Raw genomic sequence first — 26,932 nt, forward strand, 5'->3', positions numbered from 1 at the left:
AAAGCAAAGAACCATTAAATGGATGTTTCTCAGATGGGTAAGATGTTAATTGTACTGGATCCAAGCAATTTTTGTTGGGATGTCCCATTAAACAAGTTATTTTGGATACCAGAGTAATAGATATTGAAGCTGGATCAGCAAGCAACGGAAAACAAAGAAGAGCACAGGATCAGTAAGTGAGGGACAGGCAGATATGTAGGAAATCTAGTTTACATTGATCAATACAAATTGCAATTTGAGAAAGAGAATAAAACAAAAAAAGAAAGATTGATTGAAGGATACACATGTTATCTCTCAAAGTCAAACTTACTCCCAGAAAAAGTCATCCAAGGGGCAAAATAGAATTCTGGGCTTTAATATAGTAGGGTGATTACTAAAGGCATTGATGAATTCATACTGTATGTTGGTTAGCTGACTGTTGGAGGCTCATAGTCCAGTTTTGGCATGGTGAAGTCAACGAATTGTGCAAAATAGAGTCGAGACTTAGGAGAATTACTTAGATATCTTGTGGCGCAGAGAAATTTATGCAAGAAATCTAATAAAAGGTCAACATTTTTAAATTGAGTCCAGAACACCAAAAGTGTTTCTAGTTTAAAAAACAGTGCCGCAAATCTAGCATTAATATTAAATTAACAAATGCTAGAAACTTAAAAAGGACTCATATGACAACTGGTTATTGAAGCAGACATTAGATTGTATTGTGGAAATCAATAGAAAATATTAAATGGGACAATAACAGAATGACAGGATTAATATCAATTCTTCCATTGGGGAAGATCATAATAATGTGTGAAATGAGGAGCGAGAGAGTGTGCTGGTGAATGCAGCAAGTCTGGCAGCTTTCAGAGTCCTGGTCATAGAGTCATCGACTCATACAGCACAAACAGCCATTTAGTCCAACCAGTCCATGTTGAACATAATCCCAAACTAGTGCCATTTGCCTGCTTTTGGCCCATATCCCTCCAAACATTTCTTGTCCATGTATGATCCAAATGTCTTTCGAACATTGCAACTGTACCCTATACCGAGAAAAGAGTTAGGGTCACTGGACTTGAAACATCAACACTGTTTTTCTCTCAACAGATGCTGCTGAGTTTCGCCACTTTCTGTTTTTGTTTCAGACTTCCAATGTCTGCAGGTCTTTGTGTTCACAATACTGTGTGCGGTTCTGCTGAAGGTTTGATAATGATTTCCAGCAAAAAAAAAATACACATTGACAATTTCTACAGCCGATACGGAAACCAAGATACTGCAAGAATAATGTAGTTTCAAGTGGTTTTGCAACATATAAACACATATCTGAATGAAGGTATGAAATTGAAAACACCCTGCAAATATGTCATACCCATGATACACTGCTGAGGAAGTTCCAATGCAGTCCATTGATCTGATCATTTTTTTTGCTAGATGACCACAGATATCAAGATAAGATGTAAAGTGCAGATCAATGCAGTGTGTTCAAGGAGGTACATTCATCCCTAAAAGGTGCCTTAACTTCAACGTCAAAAACAAATGTGAATTTTTCACTTCTGACATCTGTCCAAGAGAAATTGCCAAATCATCATCCATTTGTAGACAGCTGTATGTTAAGAATTCACAAACTGATCCAATTTTTTTTTAAATGAGCTGCCTGCTTCCAACATATTAACAGTATTAGATCAATATTACTTTGTTTCACCTCATCACTCTTACTGTTTTCAAAAGGGGCCTCGGGGCCAGCTTTTTCCTCAGTGGTCTGTGGAATGAACTGGCAGAGGAGGAATGGTAGATGCAGTGGTGTTGTGTATAGTGGGCCTCAGCCCAGGTTTCACAGTAAAAATCTAGAATGTTAACAAGAGGAAAACCTTTATTCATCATTCCAGATCAATTTCAATCCCACGTCTGAAAGGCAGCATGCAAATCCAGTCCACACAAATACAACTCAGGTGTTCATATATCAGCTATGTTACACAGCATATTGCTGAGCCTTGCACCTTTGTGGTTTTTATTTGGTTTCACATCCATTCAAAAGTCAAACTATTGGTTATACAGGTTCCTGCTCAATGTGGGTTTGAGTTATAAGGAGAGACTAGATAGGCTGGGACTTTTTTCCCTGGAGTATCGGAGATTGAGGGGTGACCTTGAAGAGGTTTATGAAATTACAAGGGGCATTGATAAAGATGAATAGTAAAAGTCTTTTCCCTATTGTCAGGGATTTCAAAATTAGAAGGCATAATTTTAAGGTGAAGGGAGAAAGATTTAAAAAGGACCACTTTCACACAAAGAGTGGTTAGAGTGTGGAATTAACTGCCAGAGGAAGTGATAGATGCAGACACAGTTACAACATTTAAAAGACATTTCGTTAGGTACACAAATAGGGAAGGTTTCAAGGGATACAGGTCAAACACAGACAAATGGATCTAATTTAGTTTGGCATGCTTGGTAAAATGGATGAGTTAGACCAAGGGTCTGTATCCATGCTAAATGTGACTATGGCGATTACCTACCATTAAAATACAAACATTTCTATAAAAGGTCTTTTTGAAAACAGATTGCTAACTGAAGTGGAGCATATCCAAGCAGAGAAGTGAGGCATCCTTCTCTTGCCTTTCCATAACCAAAACTACAACTTTGTAATGAAGAGATAAGGAGTTAATCTTTATCTCAAATATTGACAGAAACATGACTAAGCAAAATAACTGGAAGCAAGCGCCCAACTGAAGCAGTCCATGTTCAAATGCAACACAATCTGGACTATATCAATGCTTCAGCTGACAAGTGGCAAGTATCATTCACACCACACAAATGCCAGACAATGACCATCACCAGTAAAAGACAATCTAACCACAATTCCTTGACATTCAAATGGTGTCACCATTACTGTATCCTCCACTAACAACAACCTGGGAGTTATCACTGACCAGGACCTCAACTGGATTTGCCCACACACACACAAAAAGCAGGACAGGGGCTAAGAATATTGTGAGTAACTCACCTCCTGAATCCCCAAAGCCTGCCCACCATATACGAGGCACAAGTCAGGAGTGTGATGGAATACTGTCCACTTGTCTGGGTGTGTGCAACTCCAACGACATTGCAGAGACTTGAACCACCCAAGCCAAAGCCAGCCCACTTGAATGGCATCATACCCACTCCCTCCACCAATGCTCAGTAGGAGCACAATCAACATCTTCATGGTTATCACTTGAGCAGTATTCAACTGGAATTAACTTACAAATAGAGGTCAGAGTCAAAGAGTGTGGTGCTAGAAAAGCACAGGCAGTCAGGCAGCATTTAAGGAACAGGAATGTAGACATTTCGAGCAAAAGCTCTTCCTGATAAGACATTCCTAATGAACAGCTTATGATGGAAATGTCGATTCTCCTGCTCCTCAAATTCTGCCTGACCGGCTGTGCTTTTCCATACTCTTAGACTCTGATCTCCAGCATCTACAGTCCTCACTTTCCCCCAGTATAAAGAGAGGTGACAAATATTGCAGTGAGTAATACACCTCCTGACTCCCCAGTTCCCACATTTGGCCCATATCCCTCTAAACCCTTCTTATTCATATACCCATCCAGATGGGTTTTTAAAATGTTATAATTGTACCAGCCTCCACCACTTCCTCTGGCAGCTCATTCCATACATGCACCACCCTCTGCATCAATACGTTGCTCCTTAGCTCTCTTTTAAATCTTGCCCCTCTCACCTTAAACCTGTGCCCTCTAGTTCTGGATTCCCCTACACCAGGGAATACCTCGTCTACTTAGCCTACCCATGCCCCTCATTATTTTATAAATCTCTATAAAGGTCACCCCTCAGCCTCTGATGTTCCAAGGAAATTAGCCCCAGACTATTCAGCCACTCCCTATCACCCAAACCCTCTAATGCTGGTAACATCCCTGAATCCTTTCAAGTTTCACAACATCCTCCCTATAGCAGGGAGATCAGAATTGCACACAATATTCCAAAAGTGCTGAAAATTGTGTTGCTGGAAAGCGCAGCAGGTCAGGCAGCATCCAAGGAGTAGGAGAATCGGCGTTTCGGGCAGAAGCCCTTCTTCAGGAAATATTCCGAAAGTGGCCTACCCAATGTCCTGCATGGCCGCAACATGACTTCCCAACCCCTACACTCAATTGCACTGACCAAAAAACATTTTCTTCACTATCCTGTCCACATGCAACTCCACTTTTGAGGAATTATGAACCTGCACTCCAAAGTCTCTTTGCTCAGCAACACTTCCCAGGACTCTACCATTAAGTGTATCAGCCCTGCCCCATTCGTAGCTGGACTTCAATTAGGCAGGTCCATACTCCAAACCTTTCCTTCATCTATCTTTCTATCTCTCATCTTAGAATTCCTGCTCAAAACTCATCTCTTCCAAAAAGCTTTGGTTAGGTCTCCTAATCTCAGGTTTAGAGTCCATTTATTTCTAATTCCACCACCGTGAAGTATCCTGGCATATGTTCTCATGCTAAATGCTGTTATGCAAATATGCTGTTACCGGTTGGCCGTAAATATATAAAGGAACGTGTGGTGTAAAGTGATATGATGGAAGTTTGGCCTAATCAGCTTGAAAAGTCATCCATAAAATAGGATTGCATTGAAGTTAGATACACGACAAAGGAAAACAAGAGAGTTACAAAGGTGAAAGTTGGATACATCCAAAATGTGTGCACCCCTGTGGTAGATAAGTGCCAAAAAAAAAAATCAGTACAACCAATGCAACTTTAATTTCAAAATGTTACTGTCCTTGGGTGCAGGCAATTCTTGACTTTTGATTTAGGAAATAGCTCAAATGAAAATACAACTCCCATGGGACAAATGTTTCAGGAGATGCAGTCCTACAAAAAAAAGGGTTTAATTGTGTCCGACTTGTTTATTCATTCAGACTCCAAACCAAATCCAGGTTTTTAAAGATAATTGTGTTTAGCTTTCTGCTTAGTGTCAGAAATTGTTGATACCATTTTACAGGTTTTGTTTGACATTTAATTGCATATCTTCATAAGGATGTAATGTGAATTTTGATTAAAAGTTTAAAAATTAAAAGTTATTGAAATGTTAGACCACGCTTGCAATGCACTGCACAAAGTCTTTGTGTACTCATTAGTTTAAAGAGTCTAGAAAGTTTAAACTCCATCTCAACATCTGGCTGCGGTGTCAGATTACAGAACGCCAGGGAAAACAGCAGCAGGGTCACTAACAGAAGCAAATATGGTTACTGCAAATCTGCCTACCCATTCAGCATTCACATGAAAATACCAGGCACAGAGTAGTCAACAATTTCCAGATTTCCCCCAAATACAGCAAGGCTAATCAAAAATTTAGTAGCTTCAATGCCTGTAGCAAAGTTCTGGTATTCTATTCCAGATTCAAGCCAGCAGAAAGTCTCTAGAAACTTCAGTCTCATTCCCTGTTAATATGGAAGATTTTCATAAATTCAAACAAGTAGATATTCTAGTCATTTGCAAAATTGTCATCGATGTACAACTTGAAGAAAACACAAATTGAGTGTTTACAGCTTCTGGTAGGCTCATGAGTCGGGACATACATTTTCAAATCTCCCGAGATACTCTCACTGCAGTTGTTATAATTCCTTCCCAAGCATGATGTAACATGATCATAATTAAACCAAGAGAGACAGACAGGGCACGTGCCAGAGGAGGAGGAAAGCATTTTTCTTCAGCATGGATCCAACGTTTTACTGCTACTGTTTATCTCTTTTCGGTGGGGAAAAAGAAAAACAAACCAAGAACTATGCAGAAAAGCTATTTCCACATGCAAATTCTCTCCCACGCAGCTTCCAAAAGGCATAAACTGAAAAAGAACTTTTGCTTCAAAAGTGTTGAATTGTAAGGGGGTCAATGAAGTCTCATGCACCAGTCATCCATTCCCAAGGTAAAATACTGCAGCAAACCTCTTGGATGCAGGAATAAGGCAGCAAGATGCTCAGTCACTGCAAGTGGCTCATGTTGGGCAGGAGGTAGTCAGGATCTAGTTTCATTGTGATAGCCTTACATACAAATAAAAATTATGTCATTAAAAATAAAACAGCCTCCTACCACTGACCATTAAAACAAAATGAAATCATTGAAAAAACTTCAAAAATCAAAGGATGGATAAAAAGTAGATATAAAATTCTCTTTAAATTGCAACATTTCAAAAATTTCTCACACTAGAGAAGTTGGGAAGAATTCAGATCCAATGAATGCTCAGTTCATTTGTATTGCACTTTTCATCAACACAATCCAGGAGAATATGCCTCACAGCCAAAACAGTGTTTTCCATCATGGCCAACTACTGTAACACAGGAAACGTTCAAACTTCTTGATTAATTTCATTTCAAAGGGGCAAAGAGACTTAAACTAGAGAGTCAGAAGTTAACCAAGGCAATGATTCTACAATTCATTCTACACTGGTATAAGGTTTGGATGTGGGAGAAATAAGAGAATTCTTTCTCACTTTCCATGGACACTGACTAAGCAGTTGGAAACCAGATTAACTCAGGGTTCAGTTTTCCTACTGTTAGCCAAAGAATGTTAACAACAGCCTTCAAACACTGGATAGTATGTTTGACAAGTAATAGGCACTCAAGGTAGAACATAACTAAGTTATAGAGTCATACAGCACAGAAACAGATCCTTCAGTCCAACTTGTCCATGCCTATAAAAAGTTTCCTAAACTAAACTAGTCCCACTTGCCTATGTTTGGTCAATATCATGAAAGAAGCATTGAGAAGTTTTATCCCGTTTTCTAACTTGACACAACTTGAAACACCAAGTATTCCCAACATCTTGGTTAAATTACCACTTGTAACATTTGAGTCCAGAAGGTGAGGATTAGAATGATATGTACCCAAGGCAACAGCACTATGAAGTCTGATTCTCTCATGGCCACTTGCAGCAGCTGTACCAGGCAACACAGAGGGAGAGTTAAAAAAAATGTCCTATGACCTGTCTTGGCAGAGACTAGGATGGACTGGGCTGAAGGCAGAGTTGTCTGGTCTAATCTTGCCTGTATGTTGCAGTTCCATACTTCCTGCAACTCACTCCTATCACCAGAGGCCTAGTAAACTTGGTGTAACACTACTAACTACAGCAACCTTCCATAAACTGGCCAGGATTTTGATCCCGTCATTACTAAATACTTCCAAATTGCAGATGGTTAACTTCTAAAGACAAGAGAGTTAATGCATTTAGGCAAGAGAAAGGAAAATTGAACTCTTCAAAATCTTATTGCTTCCACTGGAAATTATTTGGACATCAGAATAATGTTCTTAGAAGAGGTGGGACATAGTTAAACTTCAGAAAATATTGTTAGAATAGTGTTAACTGAATCAATAATTCATGGACATACTGAACACAAGTAGTAACAGAAATCAAAAATACAGTTTATTTGCAAGACAAATCCTGCAACCAATGCAGAGATTCCTACAATTCAGGACACAGTGATCAATAGTACGGAAATAATTATTTGCTAATAAAAAAGCTGCAACACATCAGTGCCCAGGCATTTTACTTTTGGCTTCTATCTGATCTAAAATACTTCGATAAAGCTCCTTGAAACATTAATCATTTTAATCAATGAGCTATTTCCAACCTGAAGTTACAAACTGCAATCAAAAATTTAAACACATACAATGTGTTGGTATGCGAGTTATTTAGCTACTGCTTCTCTTTCCATCAATTGCCCCAAGGGTTTTCTATAGTTTGGACAGAATAGCAAGATTCACACTAACTTTATAAGCATAGCAAAATGCTGGCTGAAAAGTTTCAACTCTACACCTTCATTCCAGACTTCAAATCAATCACTGAGAAACACACAATATTACTCTTCACATAAATTTACAAATACACTCCTAAGTTTGTAAAATATCAATGTTGTTTTGGAGGGTCACAGGATTTATCCAAGACCATGAAGTAGTACTCTGATAAACATTTTTGATTTAATTACGAATCTGGGAATTCAATACAAGTCAGCACAAACACTGGGGCTAGTGTTTCAACTGAAGTTAACCAAGTTGTTTTTAATATTGTGGAATTCAAGTACACTATGTCTCCACAAACACAACTCGCAACCATCTAATTTAGTAGCTATATCTTAGGGTTTACAGGACTATAATACATTAAAATAATCAATATACTTGTTAGATTACAATCTTTTTACATGCATAATTTACATGAAATATATTTAATACATTTGAAATAATTCATGATCAGTTAAATATTGACTTGAAAGCAGTTTGTTTTTTAAATAAATAAATTACAAAATATTTACAGAAGCTTGGAATATCAAGCTTGAGTAACTTTTCTAATGTAAGTTTGAAATGTACACGCTTGTAAGTTTTAAATAAGGAACTTTCTTCATTAACTTCTATCATGACAGAACGAGCAAAGTCACACATTACAACTTACAAACGAGCGAGCAGTTGGACAAAAAAATAAATTTTACAAAAAAAAAGTCAGCTAAAATCAATTCGTACAGACATGCAACAGATTTCATGCAATGTTAAAAATGAAATGAAATCATCTAGTTCTGAAGGGTCACTGGACCCAAAATATTAACTCTGATTTCTCTCTCCGCAGATGCTGCCAGATCTGCTGAGTTTCTCTAGCAATTTCTGTTTTGGTTTCAGATTTCCAGCATCCACAGCTTTTTAAAAATTATATCAATGTAATTACCTTTTTGTTCTAATCGCCACTGCAATTCCTTTAGCTCCTATCTGCCACTAACAAGGTCACCCTCAGAAGAGAAAAATTGTTCTTATTTTGACACCAGAAGTCAATTGTAGCTTGGCAGCATTCAAACATTGATTTCTAATATTCCTCAATTACTAGATCGTTCATCAGAAATTGGCAGGAATCAAAAGTGAAGAAATGTTGAGGATGGGGATAGACAAACTAGACTTGTGAAAACGTAACAATTTTCAACCAGACCTGATTCTTTAAAATTAAGTAGGCTACTTGAACATCTACTGGAAAATTGCTGTTACTAGTGCCCCATAATTTACAAAAATTAAAACAACCTGCATTAAATATTTTGCAAGTTTAAATTATAGGAGCTCTATATCACACCAAGATACAAAACTTATTTTGAGGAAGATGGGGATGGCAGTGGGTAATGTGGCATCACTAAACTAGTAACTGGACACAGATAAGGCCCTAGGGTCATCCCTTCATGTCAGATGATGGAATTTTAATTATTTTTTAAAATCTGGAATGAAAATATAATCCCAAAAATCAGTGTCGTAACCTACCTGGTTCACCAGTGTCCTTCAGGGAAAGAAAACTCTCTGTCCCTGGTCTGATCTACAGCAATGTGACTGACGTTTAACCATGCTCAGGAATGGCCCAGCAACTATTCGAGACTCAAAAAAGCAGCAATGAAACGGGGTAAATCACCTGGCCTCAACTTATGAACCAGAATCAATGGCAAACTTGGCCCAGTTAGTCCTGAAAAGTTCACCTTCCAAAAGTCTGGGAGCTAGTACCAAAATTGGGAAAGCTGTCTCTCAGGGAGAAAGCAGAGACTGCTGATGCTGGAAAAGCACAGCATGTCAGGCAGCATCTGAGGAGTAGGAGAATCCGAGGACACAGCTTAAAAATACAGGGTAGACCATTTAGGACAGAGAGGAGGAGAAACGTCTTCACCCAGAGTGGTGGCTGTGTGGAATGCTCTGCCCCAGAGGGCAGTGGAGGCCCAGTCTCTAGATTCATTTAAGAAAGAGTTGGATAGAGCTCTCAAAGATAGTGGAATCAAGGGTTATGGAGATAAGGCAGGAACAGGATACTGATTAAGGATGATCAGCCATGATCATATTGAATGGTGGTGCAGGCTCGAAGGGCAGAATGGCCTACCTATTGTCTAATCAACGTTTCGGGCTTAAAACTGATTCCTGGTGAAAGGCTTATGCCTGAAACATTGTTTTTCCTACTCCTTGGATGCTACCTAACCTGCTGTGCTTTTCCAGCACCACAGATTCTAAAGCTGTCTCACAGACAAGTTAAGCAACAGCCTGACACAGACATACTCACTGAAAATGACACCTTCCATATGATGTCCCCAACACCACCATCATCCCCGACAATATCCTGTTCCAATGCCACAGACCCAGCAGTGATAGCAGCACCATGGTATACATTTGGCAGAAGTCCTCAACACTGCCTCCAGACCCTGTGATCCATTGGCTAAGGTATTGCCCAGCTCTACCACAGACACTGTATGGTGCTTGGCATCAACACAAAATATACCTAAAAATGAGGTATCAATAAGTGCAGGAAGTCATGCCAGCAGTATAAGATGGAGTCACGTTAGATACCCTGGGCTGACAGGAATGGTAGAATGGAGTTATGCCAGCCATGACATTAGAGTTTGAGAGTGTGATTATAATTCTGTTGACTTACAGGGCATTATGGAAGCCCAGCATGAAGCAACTAGATCTGTTTGGTATCTATTCCATTTAGTGCAGTGGGGAAGGATTTCTTAATTTGAAGGTGGGACTTAGTTTCCACAAGGACTGTGTAGTGATCACTCCTATTTATACTATCACCTTGGACAGATAAGTCCGTGACAGGTGTATCGTGAGGAGAAAGGTCAAGGCAAAGTATGTACATCCCTCTTGTTGCTTCCCTTACAGAAGGCCAGTCAAGAAGCTTTAGGACTCAGCTAGTTCAATCATTGTGCTGCCACTGACCACTTTCAATGATGGGCACTGAAGTCCCCTATTAAGAGGAGGCCCTGTACTATTACTACATTGATGTTCTCCCTAACTGTTGTTCAGTATGAAGGAATATTATACCTGCAGCTGGGAGGGGTTTGCAGTAAACATGAGAAGGTAAATTCACCATTGCCTTACCAGGCATAGGGCCACTCTCTCAGAGAGATGACTGGTGGCGACTTAACCCGAGGGTCACCACTGCTCAAGTGATGAGAGAGAGAGAGAGAGAATGAGAGTCCTTTCTGGTAATCGCAGCCAGAGCTGGAGTTGTACTCATGTTGTTGGCATCACACTGCATTGCAAATCAGCCATTCAGGTAACTAAGCTAATGTGGTCATCAGCAGGAAGTTTAAAAAAAAACCCAAGGACAATTCAAGGCACCGGATTACCACCGCCTTAATGGCAATTGTGGTGTGGAGGTGATAGTGCTGGACTGGGGTGGACAAGGTCAAAAGTCACACAATGCCAGGTACATCTAAAGAGCTTGCAGATGCTAATCTTCAGGTGACAAAGGGGGTAGTGTGCCGGAAGCTTGTGATTTCAAATAAACCTTTGGATTGGTGTTATGTGAATTAACATACACCGGATTCTTCAGAGGCTTGACATGGTAAATGCCAAGAGGATATTTTCTTTCATGGCAGAGTCTAGGAACAGAGAGGATAGTCTCAGAATAAAAGGGGTGCCAATTTGAGACTGAGATTAAGAGAAATATCTTCTTTCAGAGGGTGGAGTGTCTCTGAATCTCCTTGCCACAGACAGCTGTGTATATTTTTGATAAGATTTTTGATCAGTAGGGGAATCAAGGGTTACAGAGAAAGGGCAGGAAAGTAGACATAATGGTGGATTAGCCATGTTCCTATTTACTGGTGGAGCAGCCTGTTCCTATTTCTTATGGCCTTAAAGATTAGTGTTTTCAGAATTATCTGAAAGCTCTTTAGGTGTACCTAACTCCCATGCTCCAAAATCAATCCTACTAAACTATTTTGCAAAATTCTTCAAGTTTTGATATTCATTCACTATATATTAAAAATTCTAAAATCAAAGTCTTTTATACAAATATTGATATGTCATTTAAAATAAGGACCAAATTACATCTCACGAATTAATACTGTTCTGCATAGTGGAAAAAGCATTTTTACTGTGAACCCAGGAACAGAAAGCAGAAATCAAGAAAGATATAAATGTGAATGTATTTGCATGCCTCGAAGGAAAGAAAACAGCACACAAGAGCAGTACTGACCATGACTCATTACTCTTTCCCATCTGTCAATTTGAACAGAGCAGGCCAGTTCTCAGTATGACTGCAGTTATTTTAACATTGGATCGGTTCACATGTTCTAGGAAACCTAATTTCCAACGTGAACCTAGATACGAACACTTTTTCAGCCATTACTTCATCTGTTACTACCATGTAAACCTGCTAGTAACTCATTCCATTGGATTTTACCATGAATCAAGCATACTAATTTGCAACACTTTTATCCATACTAAGCATCAATGAACATCCCAATTTCCGTGTGACTAAACACAGGAAAGCCAAAGCCATGGTCTTCAGCCCCATTACAAATTCAGCTTCCTTTGCTGCCATCCTGGGCAACTGCCTAAGACTGACAAACCACGCTGTTCATGCTTTTGGTGTTATGTTTGACCCAAGGATGAGTTTCTAAATCATATTTTGTTCTATCAGTAAGGCTGCCTATTTCTATCTCAAATACTATCTGGTTCCAGTTCTGCATCAGTTACTCAGCTGCTGAAATCTTGTTACTTTTAGACAAGACTATTTTACGGCTCGCCAGCCTCCCATAACCTGGGGGCCATCCATAAATCTGCAGCCGACCTCCTAACTCGAACATGGTGTTCACATATTAGCCTGGTGCTCAAATGATCTATACTGACTCCCAGCGGGAAATAAAGTCAGATGTACAGCATGGAAACAGACCCTTCGGTCCAACCCGTCCATGCTGACCAGATATCCCAACCCAATCGAGGCCCACCTGCCAGCATCTGGCCCATATCCCTCCAAACCCTTCCTATTCATATACCCATCCAAATGCCTCTTAAATGTTGCAATTATACCAACCTCCACCACTTCCTCTGACAAATTATTCAATTTTAAAATTCTCATCCTTATTTTCTATTTTTCCATGACCTAACTTCGTAATCTCCTTCAATCCACAATCCTCTGCAATGTCTGCACTCATCTAATTCTGGCCTCTTGACATTCCCCTGTTTTAGTTGTCCTACCAGTGCCGGCCTTGCCTTCAACTGTCAAAAACTTACATTCTCTAATTCCCTCCTTAAGTCTTTCCTCCGCTCTATTGTTCTTTCCTTTAATCCTCAAAATGATATAGACCCTAACATTGCCTTATGTGGCTTGGTTTCAAATTTTGCTTTATAAAACTGTTCTATGCAATGCTCTGGGACATTTAAAAAAAAGATTCTACATAATTCCAAGCTGTTTTAGAAAACAATTACAAAAGGCATCTCAATTACTTGGTACACTTGGATTGACCAGTAGGTCTTTGCTCATCTAATGATTTTTCAATCAATCAATCATTCATGATTAACATCTAGATTGTTTTTAAAATTATTCATTCACGGGATGAGGGTATCGCCGACAAGGCCAGCATTTATTGCCTGCCTCTAATTGCCAAGAGAGTAGTTAAAAGTGAACCATACTATTGTGGGTCTGGAGTCACATGTAGGTCAGACCCAGTAAGAACGGCAATTTCCTTCCCTAAAGAACATTAGTGAACCAGATGAGTTTTTTCTGACAATCGACAATGGAGTCATGGTCATCATTAGACTCTAATTGCAAATATTTATTGAATTCAAATTCCACCATCTGCTGTGGCAGGATTCAAACCTCGGCCCCCAGAACATTAGGAGGAGAAAGTGAGGACTGCAGATACTGGAGATCAGAGCTGAAAATGTGTTGCTGGAAAAGCGCAGCAGGTCAGGCAGCATCCAAGGAGCAGGAGAATCGACGTTAAAGAAGGACGCATGCCCGAAACGTCGATTCTCCTGCTCCTTGGATGCTGCCTGACCTGCTGCGCTTTTCCAGCAACTCATTTTCTCCCCAGAACATTACCTGGGTCTCTGGATTAACAGTCCACTAGGCCACTGCCTCCATCCTCGACATGCAGTGACTTACATAAGAGCATTAATTTTTATTTAATGATGATGCCTCACCATCACGGATGAAAAACAATCAAGCTGATAAAATTTGATTTCTTTCATTAAGTCTGACCAGCTTATCAGAAGGACCATTTTCAAATCACTAGCACTCTTTTTTGAATTACCAAGTAAATTTCTAAAAATAGTAATGTTAGCAGCCATTTGCTCAACAAGCATTTTGCATGCACACCTGTTTTTTCAGATCACGTTTTAAAAATTCAGTCATGGGATATGGACGATACTGGCTGGGCCAGCATTCATTGCCCATCCCTAGTAACTCTCGAGAAAGCAGTGGCGAGCTGTCTTCTTGACCAGCTGCATTGCATTTGGTGTAGGTACATCCACAATACCATTAGGGATTATAACCCAGTGGCACTGACAGAACTGTGATACATTTTTCAGTCAGCATGACGAGCAGCGTGAAAGAGAGCTTGTAGCTTAAATCCTAACACACCAGCATTAGAGACAAATGTGGTGAGGTATATGGTTCGAGGTGCCATTACTTCTCAATGCCAAAATGACTGGATAGACAATAATACAAAAAAACTCAACAGAATAAGAAAAATTAAGGATGCTTCCAGCCACTTTCCTTCATTGGTTCTGGAGAAAATATCCACCCAAAACACAAAATTTGATGGCTTTGAGCAGTTCGTGCCTGCATCCAGCACTAACATGAGGGAGTCTCTTTATCTGGCCAGATTTGGGGTTTATAACTGCCAGAAATAATAATGTATCCTGTGAAAGTTTCAAATCTCATACAAAATTACATTAAAAAAATAGGATCAGGAATAGATCATTCTGTACCCTAGCCTGTTCTGCCATTCAGTAGGTCCATGGTTAATCTGACTGTGGCCTCAGTTCCCAATTCCCGCCTACCCCAATAAGCTCGGGCCACTTTAACCATTCTTTGGAAAAGGATAGCATCCCATTACACAAGCCTCACATTAAAAAAAAGGGATATCTGTCTTAATATAGGAAACAACTTAACTTTAAATCGTATCTTCTATTTCTAGTTTCCCCAAAAGAAAAAAAACCCAGCCGCATCCACCCTGTCAAATCCTCCGGCTTTTTGAAAGGAAGTGCCGATGGATAAAGGATTCCGCAGCAAACATTTTCACCTCCGCCACTCAGGAAATTTTCTAGTTCAGTCAAAAACAATTCAGGCACCTGGTGAGGTCACACAAACTGGTTCATTCTTGAATTTCTAGTGAGACTAGCTTTAAAATAAAGATCCTCTGAAGCCAGACCAAGAACTTCCAAGATGCCGCTTACAAGAACAAAGTCAAAGCAGTGCTCACAACTGGAGCTAAACACGTGTCAAAAAAAAAGGGGGACATTTTTGGAATAACCACTTCCAAGTTCCCAGATTTCTTCCCACCACCATCAAGCACGCCCTGACATTGCCAAATGCTTCTCACTGCTCTGCTCACACATCGAAACTTCCCAAACAAAGCCCAGATTCAACCAGATTAATAAAAGCAAGAAAAACTATGTAATTATATATCCTAAATGCAAATAATATAAAGTTTAAAATGGTTTATTTTTACCAATGGAGAACATGAACCATGAAACAAAATAAAGGAGAAAGTTGCTAATTACTGCGTTTCCTACTTTATGTTTTAACAAAATATTAAGATTGGTTAACCTTACTCATATTTTTGAAATACTGATAGGTTCTGCATCTGTGAATTTCTTCAAGTATTGATTTGATTCACTTACAACGATAAAGAGGACACAAAGACACTAACGGCCAGATTATACACTAAATCATTTCCAAACAGTTAGGAATTAAAAACTATGGTACAACCAAAGGAAGAAAGCAAAGCAGTATTGAAATGTTCTTACCATTCCCAATCCTACTCGTTTGTTTTACAGAAGTTAGATTTTGATAACTTGCACACTATATTCAGTGAAATCAGTTGCCTTAGGAAACTCTTGATTAATATTTTTAAAAATTTAGAACATATCAAAGCTCTGCATTTGCTATAATTTGTCATTTTGACAAAATATTTTGATCCAAAAAGATCAAAAACAAGGCAAAGTACATGGCAACAACTTAACTAGAAATATGTTGATTATCAAGAAATTGAAACTGGCAGAGGAACTGACAGAAACAAATCAGAACAGTTTAACATGTTAAGACTGAAATATATTCTTACCAACTGAAGCATTTAGACAACTCTTGACAGACAAAATGACTTACTCTTTGAATAAACTTACTGGCTCCAGGGAAGTCTCTGGAGGATGAATTTCTGAACCTCAATTTGGGAAATCCCAGATTCAGCTCTCAACCCAGGCATGTGATATGGTAGGTGCACTGCAACTGGCCACAATCTTAAATGTTAATAATTATCAAATGACCCCCGGCAGAACAGGAGCATTAGATAAACAAGGATAGGATCACTTGATGTGCCCACAGACAAATAACTTGCCAACTCTCTAGTTAATGCTCACATTGCTATTTGAATGATGAGAGACAGAGACACACAGAGGGAGAGAGGGCGAGAGTTGCCGGTGCAAATGGAACAGTTGCCTGTCATGACTCACTATGTTCCGGAGGAGAGGTTAAACAAAACTGCTGTTGAATCCTTTTTCTACATTAAAGAGAGAGAGATCGAAAGACAGGAAAGATGATTTCCTAAAAATAGATAAATTTAGTTCTGTCAAACAAGAATGAAAGTGAGCTCACCATGTTTCTTGCAACAGCCAAACATCGAATCTTGCCAGCAGATTCACATCAAAAAGTAACTCTCAGATGAAGGAAAATATTTGTGTAAACTGTTAAATTAAGTATGCTATATTGAGCAATTACACCTTCAACAAAAAGGTGTGTATTTAAAATCTTTTCCAGATCATGGTTGAAATCTCATACTAACCAGAAAGTGAATTCAAACAGAAAAACAAAAGTGATATGCAAATTAAAAATGTGATTTCAATGACAGACTGTCATTGCATTGGTGACATAATTGAGCCATTTCTACTGGACAAAAACCAACTGAAGGAGTCACGGCATAGGTCAGTACATTAAATTGGTTTCATTCCCCTTCATTAAAAGAGAATGTGGTGGCATAATGGTAATAACACTGGACTAGTAATCCAGAACCCAACCCGATGTACTGGGGAACATGGGCTCCAATGTGACCCTGGCTGCTGATGATTCAATAAAATCAGGAATAAGGAGCCAGCCCAATGGTGAATATGTAAACATTACTTACTGTTACAAAGGTGATTGTGTAGTGGGGAGTTCTTACTTCGGAGTCTGACGGCCTGGGCTCGAGTGCCACTTGCACCAGAGGTGTGTTAGGGTATCTCTGAACAGGCTGATTAGAAAATATCTAGACCAACCATTCACGAGGATCATCAGATAATTTTCAGTGTAAAATCTGAATGGGAAGTAGCCTAATTGAAGTAAAAAGCACTACTGACTACAATAACCTGGCAGATGAAATATAAGTGTGGAGAAATGTGAGGTTATGAACTTTATCAGAAAGTGTACCTGAGAACTCTGTGGGAAGCTAGAGAAGTGATTGTTGGGCCTCTTGCTGAGATATTTGTGGGAAATCATGTCTCATGAACTTGGAGTTTTTTGAAGAAGTAACAAAGAAGAATGATGAGGGCAGAGCAGTAGATGTGATCTATATGGACTTCAGTAAGGCGAGCGACAAGGTTCCCCATGGGAGACTGATTAGCAAGGTTAGATCACATGGATTACAGAGAGAACTAGCCATTTGGATATAGAATTGGCTCAAAAGGTAGAAGACAGAGGGTGGTGGTGGAGGGTTGGTTTTCAGACTGGAGGCCTGTCCAGTGGAGTGCCACAAGGATCGGTGCCGGGCCCTCTACGTTTTGTCATTTTCATAAATGATTTGGATGCGAGCATAAGAGGTACAGTTAGTAAGTTTGCAGATGACACCAAAATTGGAGGTGTAGTGGACAGCGAAGAGGATTACCTCAGATTACAACAGGATCTGGACCAAATGGGCCAATGGGCTGAGAAGTGGCAGATGGAGTTTAATTCAGATAAATGCAAGGTGCTGCATTTTGGGAAAGCAAATCTTAGCAAGACTTCTACACTTAATGGTAAGGTGCTAGGGAGTGTTGCTGAACAAAGAGACCTTGGAGTGCAGGTTCATAGCTCCTTGAAAGTGGAGTCACAGGTGGATAGGATAGTGAAGAAGGCGTTTGGTATGCTTTCCTTTATTGGTCAGAGTATTGAGCACAGGAGTTGGGAGATCATGTTGCAGCTGTACAGGACAATGGTTAGGCCATTGTTGGAATATTGCGTGTAATTCTGGTCTCCTTCCTATCAGAAAGATGTTGTGAAACTTGAAAGGGTTCAGAAAAGATTTACAAGGATGTTGCCAGGGTTGGAGGATTTGAGCTACAGGGAGAGGCTGAACAGGCTGGGGCTATTTTCCCTGGAGCGGAGACTATGGGGTGACCTTATAGGAGGTTTACAAAATCATGAAGGGCATGGATAGGATAAATAGACAGAGTCTTTTCCCTGGGGTCAGGGAGTCCAGAAATAGAGGGCATAGGTTTAGGGTGAGAGTGGAAAGATATAGAAGAGACCTACAGGACAACTTTTTTTACAGAGGGCGGTACATGTATGGAATGACCTGCCAGACGAAGTGGTGGAGGCTGGTATAATTGCAACATTCAAGAGGCATTTGGATGGGTATGTGAATAGGAAGAGTTTGGAGGATATGGGCCGGGTGCTGGCAGTTGGGACTAGATTGGCTTGGGATATCTGGTCAGCATGGAACAGATTGGACCGAAGGGATGTCCATGCTGTACATCTCTATGACTCTATAACAGAGGAACTGAATATTATTTAAAACAGAGAAAGACTGTATAAAGTTACAGAACAGAGATTCGGGAGTCTTTGTTTTGAATCATAAAAAAAGCTACCTGTGGAACTTGGATGCTAATCTGGAAGGCAAATGGATTGCTAGCCCTTATTTCAAAGGGAATGGATTATAAAAGTAGAAGGTTTTCCTTAAATGGTACAAGGCACTAATCAGACCATAACTGGAATCCTGAGATCAGTTTTGGCCTCCTTATCAAAGGGGAGTTATACTGATACTGTTCTCTGAACTGCCTTCATACACTAGCCTGATACCAGATACCGAGAGTCTTATTAGCAGAAGTTGAGTAAATTGGGCTATATTCCGTGGAATGTAGGAAATGAGATACAACATTATTGAAACATACGGGATTCTCAGGACTGGATGTGGTAGATGCAGGATGGGCCAGAGGGCATAATGTCAGAATAAAAGGTTGTACATTTAAGACAGAAATAAGGAGAATTCCTTCTCAGGAGGAGAGTAAATTTGGAAGTTTGTTAAGTGCATTCAAGGTTTAGAGAGAGACTTTTTAAAAATCAGTAAGGGAATCGAGGGTTAAGAGGAAAGGGCAGGAAAATGGGTATGAGGATTGTCAGATCAGCCATAATCTCAGTGAAAGGCAGAGCTGACTTGATGGGCTGAATAAACCCACTTCTGCTCCAATGTCTTATGGCATTATTTTTGGGACGGAAATCTTGCTACAGCCTTCAGAAATGTTTAAAATATATAAAACCCATTTCGAATACTCAATATAAAGTTATCCACCAATGAACTCTGCCCTCAACCTTGATCTGAAGCTAATCTGTGTTCTTTGAATAATGTTATTTGCAGAATCTTTTGCAAAACTTTCAAAGTATTATGCAGTGTAAAAAAAAACAAACCTTACAGTGTGTATGAAACAGCAAACAATGAAATGGGGGGGGGGGGGGCGGCGGAGGATTTACACAGTCAGAACTGCACAGCACACAAAAACATACCCTTTGATTCAAATCACCCATGCCTTCCTAAATTAATCTAGTTCTATTTGCGAGCATTTGGCCCATATCCCTCTAAAACTCTTCCTATTCATCTATCCATCCAGATACCCTTTAAATGTTGCAGTTGTACCAGCCTCCACCACTACTTCTGGCAGCTCATTCCATTCACACACCACCCTCTGTGTGAAAGAGTTGCCCCTTACGTCCCTTTTGAATCTTTTCCCCTCTCACCCCATACCTATACCCTCTAGTTCTGAATTCCCCTACCATGGGGAAAAGGCATTGACTATTCACCCTATCCACACCAGTCATGATTTTATAAAACTTCTATAAGATCACCCCTCAGTCTCCAGTGCTCCAGGGAAAATAACTCCATCTTATTCAGCCTCTCCCTACAGCACAAACTCTCCAACCCTGGCAACATCCTTTATTCTACGATACTTGACCATCAGCACAGGCCCTGTGATTACCATCACATGGAAATCCATATAGTAAGGGACTATACTTTTTTTCTACAGTACACACCAGTTCCACATCCACGTGGAAGACTCTTAATTCTACCTTAACATTTCCACCTTCTCGACTGCCCAGAATTCACATTGCTGACCAACATAATGCCAGATCAGCAGAAATTTCAACTAAGTTGAAGAATAATCAAAACTCTTTGATTCCATGCCCTCAATGCATTTTCTCCCTAGTCCTGCTCGTTACCTCAATATCCTAGTTGATCCTAGGAGGAACTTTTGACAACTTATCCATTGACACCATATCCAAGTTCACCTCCATAACTTTGTCCGACTCCACCCTTGCCTCAGTTCATCTTCTGCAGAAACAAACACTGAAGACTTGGTGACTTTGGCTATTCCACTGCAACCCATCTTTCACCCACGATAAACTGGGGCTTATCAAAAACCCTCGTGCTCGTATCCCCTCTCTCACCAAATTCCATCCATCACCCTCTGCCTGTTGACTGACTTTGAATCTTTAAATTTGTTTCAGTAATCAAAAGAATCCTACACAACAAGAAGCTGCCATTTGGTAAAGCCCACCTAATCCCTCTCTTTAAAACAGCTTTCTAAAGAGCTCCATTCCTCAGTTGAAGAAGAAACTCTTTGCTGCAGTTATGCACAGGTGTGTTCCACAATACACCTTGCCTGGATGGGTGCAGCTCCAACAACTTGGAAAAAGCTAGACACCATCCTGGACAAAGCAGCCAGCCTCATTGGCACCACCTCCGCAAACGTTCACTCCGTCCACCACCGACACTCAGTAGCATCTACATGACGCGCTGCAGAAATTCACCAAAGATTTGTGAACCACCTTCCAAACCCACAACCACTTCAATCTGGAAGGTAAGGTCAGCCGGCAGATGGGAAAACTATCAGCTATAACTTTCCCGCCAAGCCATTCACGATCCGGATTTGGAAATATATCACCACTCCTTCAATGTCGTTGGGTCAAAAACCCGAACTCGGTCCCTAACTTCCGGAACTTCTGGTGAGATGGTGGAATAGAGCTTCTGAGCTCAGGGCTCATTCACTCCATCCTCTTCTCCTTTTCCTTCCTTTTATCTTTGTTAGCTCTTGTTAAAGAGCTTGGTTGCAGCAACAGCATCAGCGAGTGAGCCCGGAATGGACTTGTAGCAGCAGAGGAGAATTTGGGCTCCCGGTGGTTTCTGCTTTGACAAGGCGGTCCTAACGCCAATTCATGGCTACTGCAGCAGAGGAGAATTTGGGCCAATATGGTACCCAGCAGCATCTGTGGCGAGAGCATTGGCGGAGGCAAGATGCTGCTGAAGAGTGGTGACTTTCCTTCTAGCGACCTGGCAAAGGGGACTTGTGCCTGGCCAGCCCATTGACAATCACGGAGCACTTAATAAGAAGCACTGAAGTTGAACATTTTTTTCTTTATTTTTCCACTTTTATTTTTGTGTTTTAAGATGTCACCATGTTCTGGCGCTACTACACAACACTTTTCATTATGTTTTATAACAATAAATAAAATCAAATAACTGCTTTGTGTCCCGACACCAAATGGATATCAATGCTTCAAAAGCTGCTCATTTTCACCTTCAAGGGCAACTAGGGACAGGAAATAAATGCTGACCCAGTGCCGGCCTAGGAAGTGATAATAATCACTCACTCTTACCAGAACCAAAACTTAAATTTTCTTTCCCAGAAAGACTTAAAAAAATAATTAGTGCCATTAATAAGTTGAGAGAAATTGTTGATGTGTCCCATTTGTTAAAATGTCAGATTTACTTTAATTGGTTCTAATTTACAAAAAATGTTAAACGCCAAAAAAAAGTGAATGAAGAATGGCATTAAATAAATTTTAACAAAAACAGACATGTATCTTTCCTTCACTGTTCCAATGACTTTGCCCTGCCAATAACCCACGACCAAGAAGTTATGCTTCACATGTTGAGCACTACGCATCTGTTAAACTTATTTTTCCCTTTGAATTCTGCTGATTTTAAGCCAGTTCTGCTTGCCAAGGCACACCAGGCTAATTGCCAATCACGTGTTGCCTCATAAGCTTTTCCTCACAAAGCAAGAGGAAATGGACTCTAAACTACACTACCTGCTTTCATTACGAACGACTGGCAGCAAGAGGCTTGTGCTTTATTAAGTTCAGTCAAGCACATCCATTTCTATCTCGCTGCATTGTACAGCAACAGCTTCCTAAGAGTTTAAAGCAAAACAGCTCATTATGGAGTAATTTCATCGTAATTCACTTCTTAAAAATAAGTGCAACTATATAAAGATATCCATAGATTATAATATAAACAAAAAATGAATGAGGTAATTAACAAAGCAATGATATAAACAAACAGCAAGAATACATTTTATTTTAAAACTCCAGCTCACATAATTTAAGCAAGCATAACTTTCTTACTATTTCGTGAGAAGTGCGCACGCGTGCGTATATATGTACGTGTTTGTGTATGTGTTTGCATGCGTGTATATGGGTTTGTGTGCGTGCGTGTGTATATGCATGTGCTCGTGTATGCATGTGTGTGTGTGTATGTATGAGAGTGCGTGGGAGTGTGAGAGAGAATGTATGAGTGAGTGCATGTGTGAGAGCATGTGCATGTGTTGCTGTTTTCACCCTTCTGATCCGATAGGTAGATTGGTTAGGTGACTATACAGTTGTGATAAAGGACATGTACTTTAAATGGAAGCAGGTAATTAGGACAGTTCCACCATGATCTGTGCTGGGACCTTAACTAGTCACTACATTTATTAAATTACTTGGATAACCGAATAAAAAGCTCTACATTCAAACCATTTGCTTGCATAAAGATTGGTGGTATAATAAGGAGTGTTGACAGCAATGGTAAGAATTTAACATTCTTGACATTAAGATGAAAAGGTTTCTTCTGAATTTCCTATTGGATTTCTTGGTGACTTTCATATTTATAGTCTCTTGATAAGCTCTTCCACAAGCAGAAATATCTCTCAGAAATATCTCTTTATATCCAGTCGGTCAACATTTTAAAGATTTATTTCCTGAAAAATGAAGTCTGTAGACGCATTCAATCCCTTCCTGAACCATACCCATACATTTCTGGCAACATATGTGTAAACCCTCTCTGCTCCCTCTCCAATTTCTCTACATCTACATTGGTATGGTCTGCCCAAGGTTCAATACAGGTCTGGCATAAGTACCATACTTTTCAAATTCAATTTGGACCAGACTACAGGAAGACTTAAGTACAAAACCTAGAAATACCAACAGCTTCAAGGGTACTTGTCCAAAATCACTAAGATGTAGTCAGATACAAAAGCTAATCAGGAGAACCTAACAGAATTTGAATCTTCAATTGAAAGGAGTACTGAAAAGAATTCCAGGCATTGTTCTGTAGAAAGGCTTATGTTGCCAATTCACCAGAATGTTACCAAGCCTCTAAGGGTTAGATTACAAGGAGAGATTGCATAAACTAAGCTTGTGGTTCCTGATATACTGATGGTTAAATGGGCAATACTACTGTCGGTCTTTCAAATTACTGCAAAAGACTCATGTTGTATGTCTGATAGTAACAGCAAGAAAAATGAAGAACAGGAGTAGGTCACTGAGACATTCACTGGAAATCATGGCTTATCTGTATATCAACATCATTCATTTGCCCCGATTCCATATCTTTTCATATTTTACATCCTTAGCTAAAGCATACAGATTTTAGATTTAAAAATGATTAATTCAGCTCATATTCACTGATTTTGAACAGGCAAAGTTCTATACTTTTAAAGGTCCTGTGTAAAAGTCCTATACTTCTCTCTTCAATGGCCTGACTCTAATTATTAGGTTATATTCACTTGAACAAAAAAGTGTTTTAAACCAGCTTTCATGGCACAACATTGCTACAAGATCACAGTCTTCTTCACCCACACTATTTACTCTGCTGGAGGAAATACTGGAGGAACACAATTTAAACAATCATGTCTGCCCAATACTGTACACAAATAAAAAGCTATGAGTGTCAAATTATTTTACACAAATTTGTGTATTCAAAAAATCAGCTAAAATGAACCTTTGGCCAGACACTTCCCATCACCTTTCTTTCTAGAAGATTGTTGGAGGAGATTATCCAAACGTCTCTTGCAAATGGAAACTTGGAAATTTATCGCCATTCCTTCAGTACTGTTGATTTAAAATCTTGGAATTTCTTAAATAATATGGTGGGAGTCCCTATGTCACAAGGACCGCAACAGTTCAAACAGGCAGATCACTAACCCCATTCACAAGGCAATTAGGGATGGGTAGTAAATGTGGACCCAGCCAACAAAGCTCATATTGCCTAAATAAAGAGAAAAAAAATCTGGGTCCACATCAGAAAAATACTCAAAATTCTGTTTTTTTTTGTCTGCTTTACAAATATAACACTGTAAACAATGCTCAAATATCATGCTGAGTTTACACGTTTTGTTTTGCTAGAAAGGTTCAGGCATCTCAGCTGTGGGTGTCCTGTTCTGTTTTAATACTGAAACAGTCCATATTAAGGTGAGGTGCTGAGTTTTAATTCCTTTTGTGAAGGGAACATTTACAGGGACAAGACATCATTCTTGTTCAAAAGAAAAACATGTTGCATTGTATCCTCAATAACTTGCTCTGGTCTCAATATTATTTATTGCTCAATGGAATGAGTTTGTTTATTGAAACTTGACAACAGTATGAAAGCTCACTATTTTTCAATGCTCCATTTTAACACTGATTTACACCTTCCGCAAGTTTACAACATATTCAAGTCTGTGCAAGCCAGGTTTTCAAATGAAGCCAGAGTACAAAAGCATTAGAAAAGCCAATAGCTACAACAAATTAAACTACTTTGATTTAAAAAACACCGAATCAAAGGCCTCATCTCTAGGCAGCAGCAAATTATGATGGTTGGAACAAAACATAATTGGTAATTTATATACAACACATGGTTTACATGTTGCCACCTATGTTCAACATGTGGCATCTCTAGGGCTAGTCAAATTCCTAGTTGTGCTCTAACACAAGCTGGACAAAAAAAAATTCAAGAAAAAAATTGTAAACCTGGTTTTACAAAAACTCTTCAAAACCCTACAAAATGGCCAGAGGAGAAATGTAGCCATATAGACATTAGCAAACCGCAGTTCAAAAAAATGCACCGAGGGTTGAGTGTTTTTTAAGCTACAGCTGCAGATAATCAAACTGTTGGGTGTCAAGTTAAAATAAATTAGAAGTCTAATTTGTTGTCATAGATTCATACACCATGGAAACAGACCCTTCCGTCCAACCAGTCCATGCTGAACATAATCCCTTTGACCCATATCCCTCTAAATGTTTCTTATTCATGTACCTATCCAAATGTCTTTTAAAGGCTGTAATTGTACCACATCCACCACTTCCTCAGGAATTTCATTCCACAGTCGAACCACCCGTGTAAGAAATTTGCCAACGTACACTAGCACTACTGGAAGTAGCAAAAACAACAACAATCGCCCACCAATTTACCTATAACATGCAATTTGATCTAGCTAAAGGTGTAGACTCGGCCATTGCCTTCAGAAGGCAGCAAGATGGAAGGGGACAAAGTGGCAAAACTAGTTAAAGAGATGCAACTTGTATGTGTGTGCGCGCGCGTGCTTGTGCATATTTGTTTCGGTGATTAAGCAAAAGACAGAAAATTGAGACAGCTGTAAATTTCAGCAAACAAAAGAGAAAGACCAAGATTGACTATCATTAATTCAAAAAGTAAATAGGATTTGTCTCTTTGATATGCAAGATAAATAAAGAGTAAACATGTTCCTTTTGAAAGGTCATGATTACCAACTATCTAACCAGTAAGAAGCACACAAAACAGCCTATGGGGAATTCCTCTCCAAATTCCATTTTGCTCATTGTGTTAAAAGGACAAAGTCTCTTGGCCCCTGCACAGCTGCTGTGAAGAATTCAGCAATATAAACCCATCATTTCCCGGCCCAAAGTTATCATAATTCAAAACATGGGCAAGCTTTAAACAAATGGACTATGCAGTCTCAGGCTCTCTGAAAATGCTTCAACATTTCATAGAAATTATCAGAAAAGATTGGACATCGTAGTTAATTTCAAAACAGCATAAATCTGGATTAGAGTTCAATAATGAAAGGCATTAAGAGAAAATTTAAAGAGAAAAGTTTTTTTTAAAAGGATCGTCTACACGTTTTCAAAGCAAATCTCAGATAGCACTTATATGCATGCTAATTAACAAACCAAAAAGGTCTGTTTGCAAAAGTAATTTACAGGTCTGAATTTCTCAGAATTAAAAAGTAAAGATTCAAATCAATCTTGGCTGACCACCTCAAATCTCCACAGTTTTGGTATCTACCATGATAAACACTCTCCGGTTTTGAAATGGTTCTGAAGAAACAATTTGGAGCATTCAAGAGGGCGCTGGATGGTAATTTAAAAGGAGTATGCAAGGGTATGGGGAAAAAGGCAAGGAGATTGGCACTACGTAAATGAGGAGCTGTTGCAGGTACAACAGGCTAAATGGCCTCCCTCTGCACTGTAACAATTCTGTGAAATCCATTTGCTTTAGCAGCTACATAACTGCAGTATTAAAGTCACTGCTTTTAGATACAAGACCGTATTACTCTGAAGTGTAGCATTTTACATTAACACTTCATTGTTACTTAACCATTTTTTGTAGGTTTCAGTTAATCTATTCACTGGCTTCATGAACTTATTGTTATTACAATGGTATTTTGTAGACATATTAGAAATCT

At 39.5% G+C, this 26,932-nt stretch overlaps 1 protein-coding gene across 9 annotated transcripts in view; it reads right to left on the reverse strand.

The window, feature by feature from the left end:
- ncoa2 (nuclear receptor coactivator 2) overlaps positions 1-26,932 on the reverse strand; it is a 309,391-nt gene that overhangs the window by 227,835 nt on the left and 54,624 nt on the right. Inside the window, exon 1 of one of the 9 annotated variants that reach the window (XM_087985958.1) lies at positions 16,077-16,148. The exons of the other annotated variants lie outside the window; for them this stretch is intronic. The gene's annotated coding sequence lies outside the window, so the exon portion shown is untranslated. Of the gene's footprint in view, positions 1-16,076; positions 16,149-26,932 lie in introns of those variants that run through there. 9 annotated transcript variants of the gene reach the window in all.

Source organism: Chiloscyllium plagiosum, unplaced genomic scaffold (genome assembly GCF_037043375.1).
Source record: "Chiloscyllium plagiosum isolate Xiang-an unplaced genomic scaffold, Cpla_swu_hap1 HiC_scaffold_4, whole genome shotgun sequence".
Lineage (NCBI taxonomy): Eukaryota > Metazoa > Chordata > Chondrichthyes > Orectolobiformes > Hemiscylliidae > Chiloscyllium > Chiloscyllium plagiosum.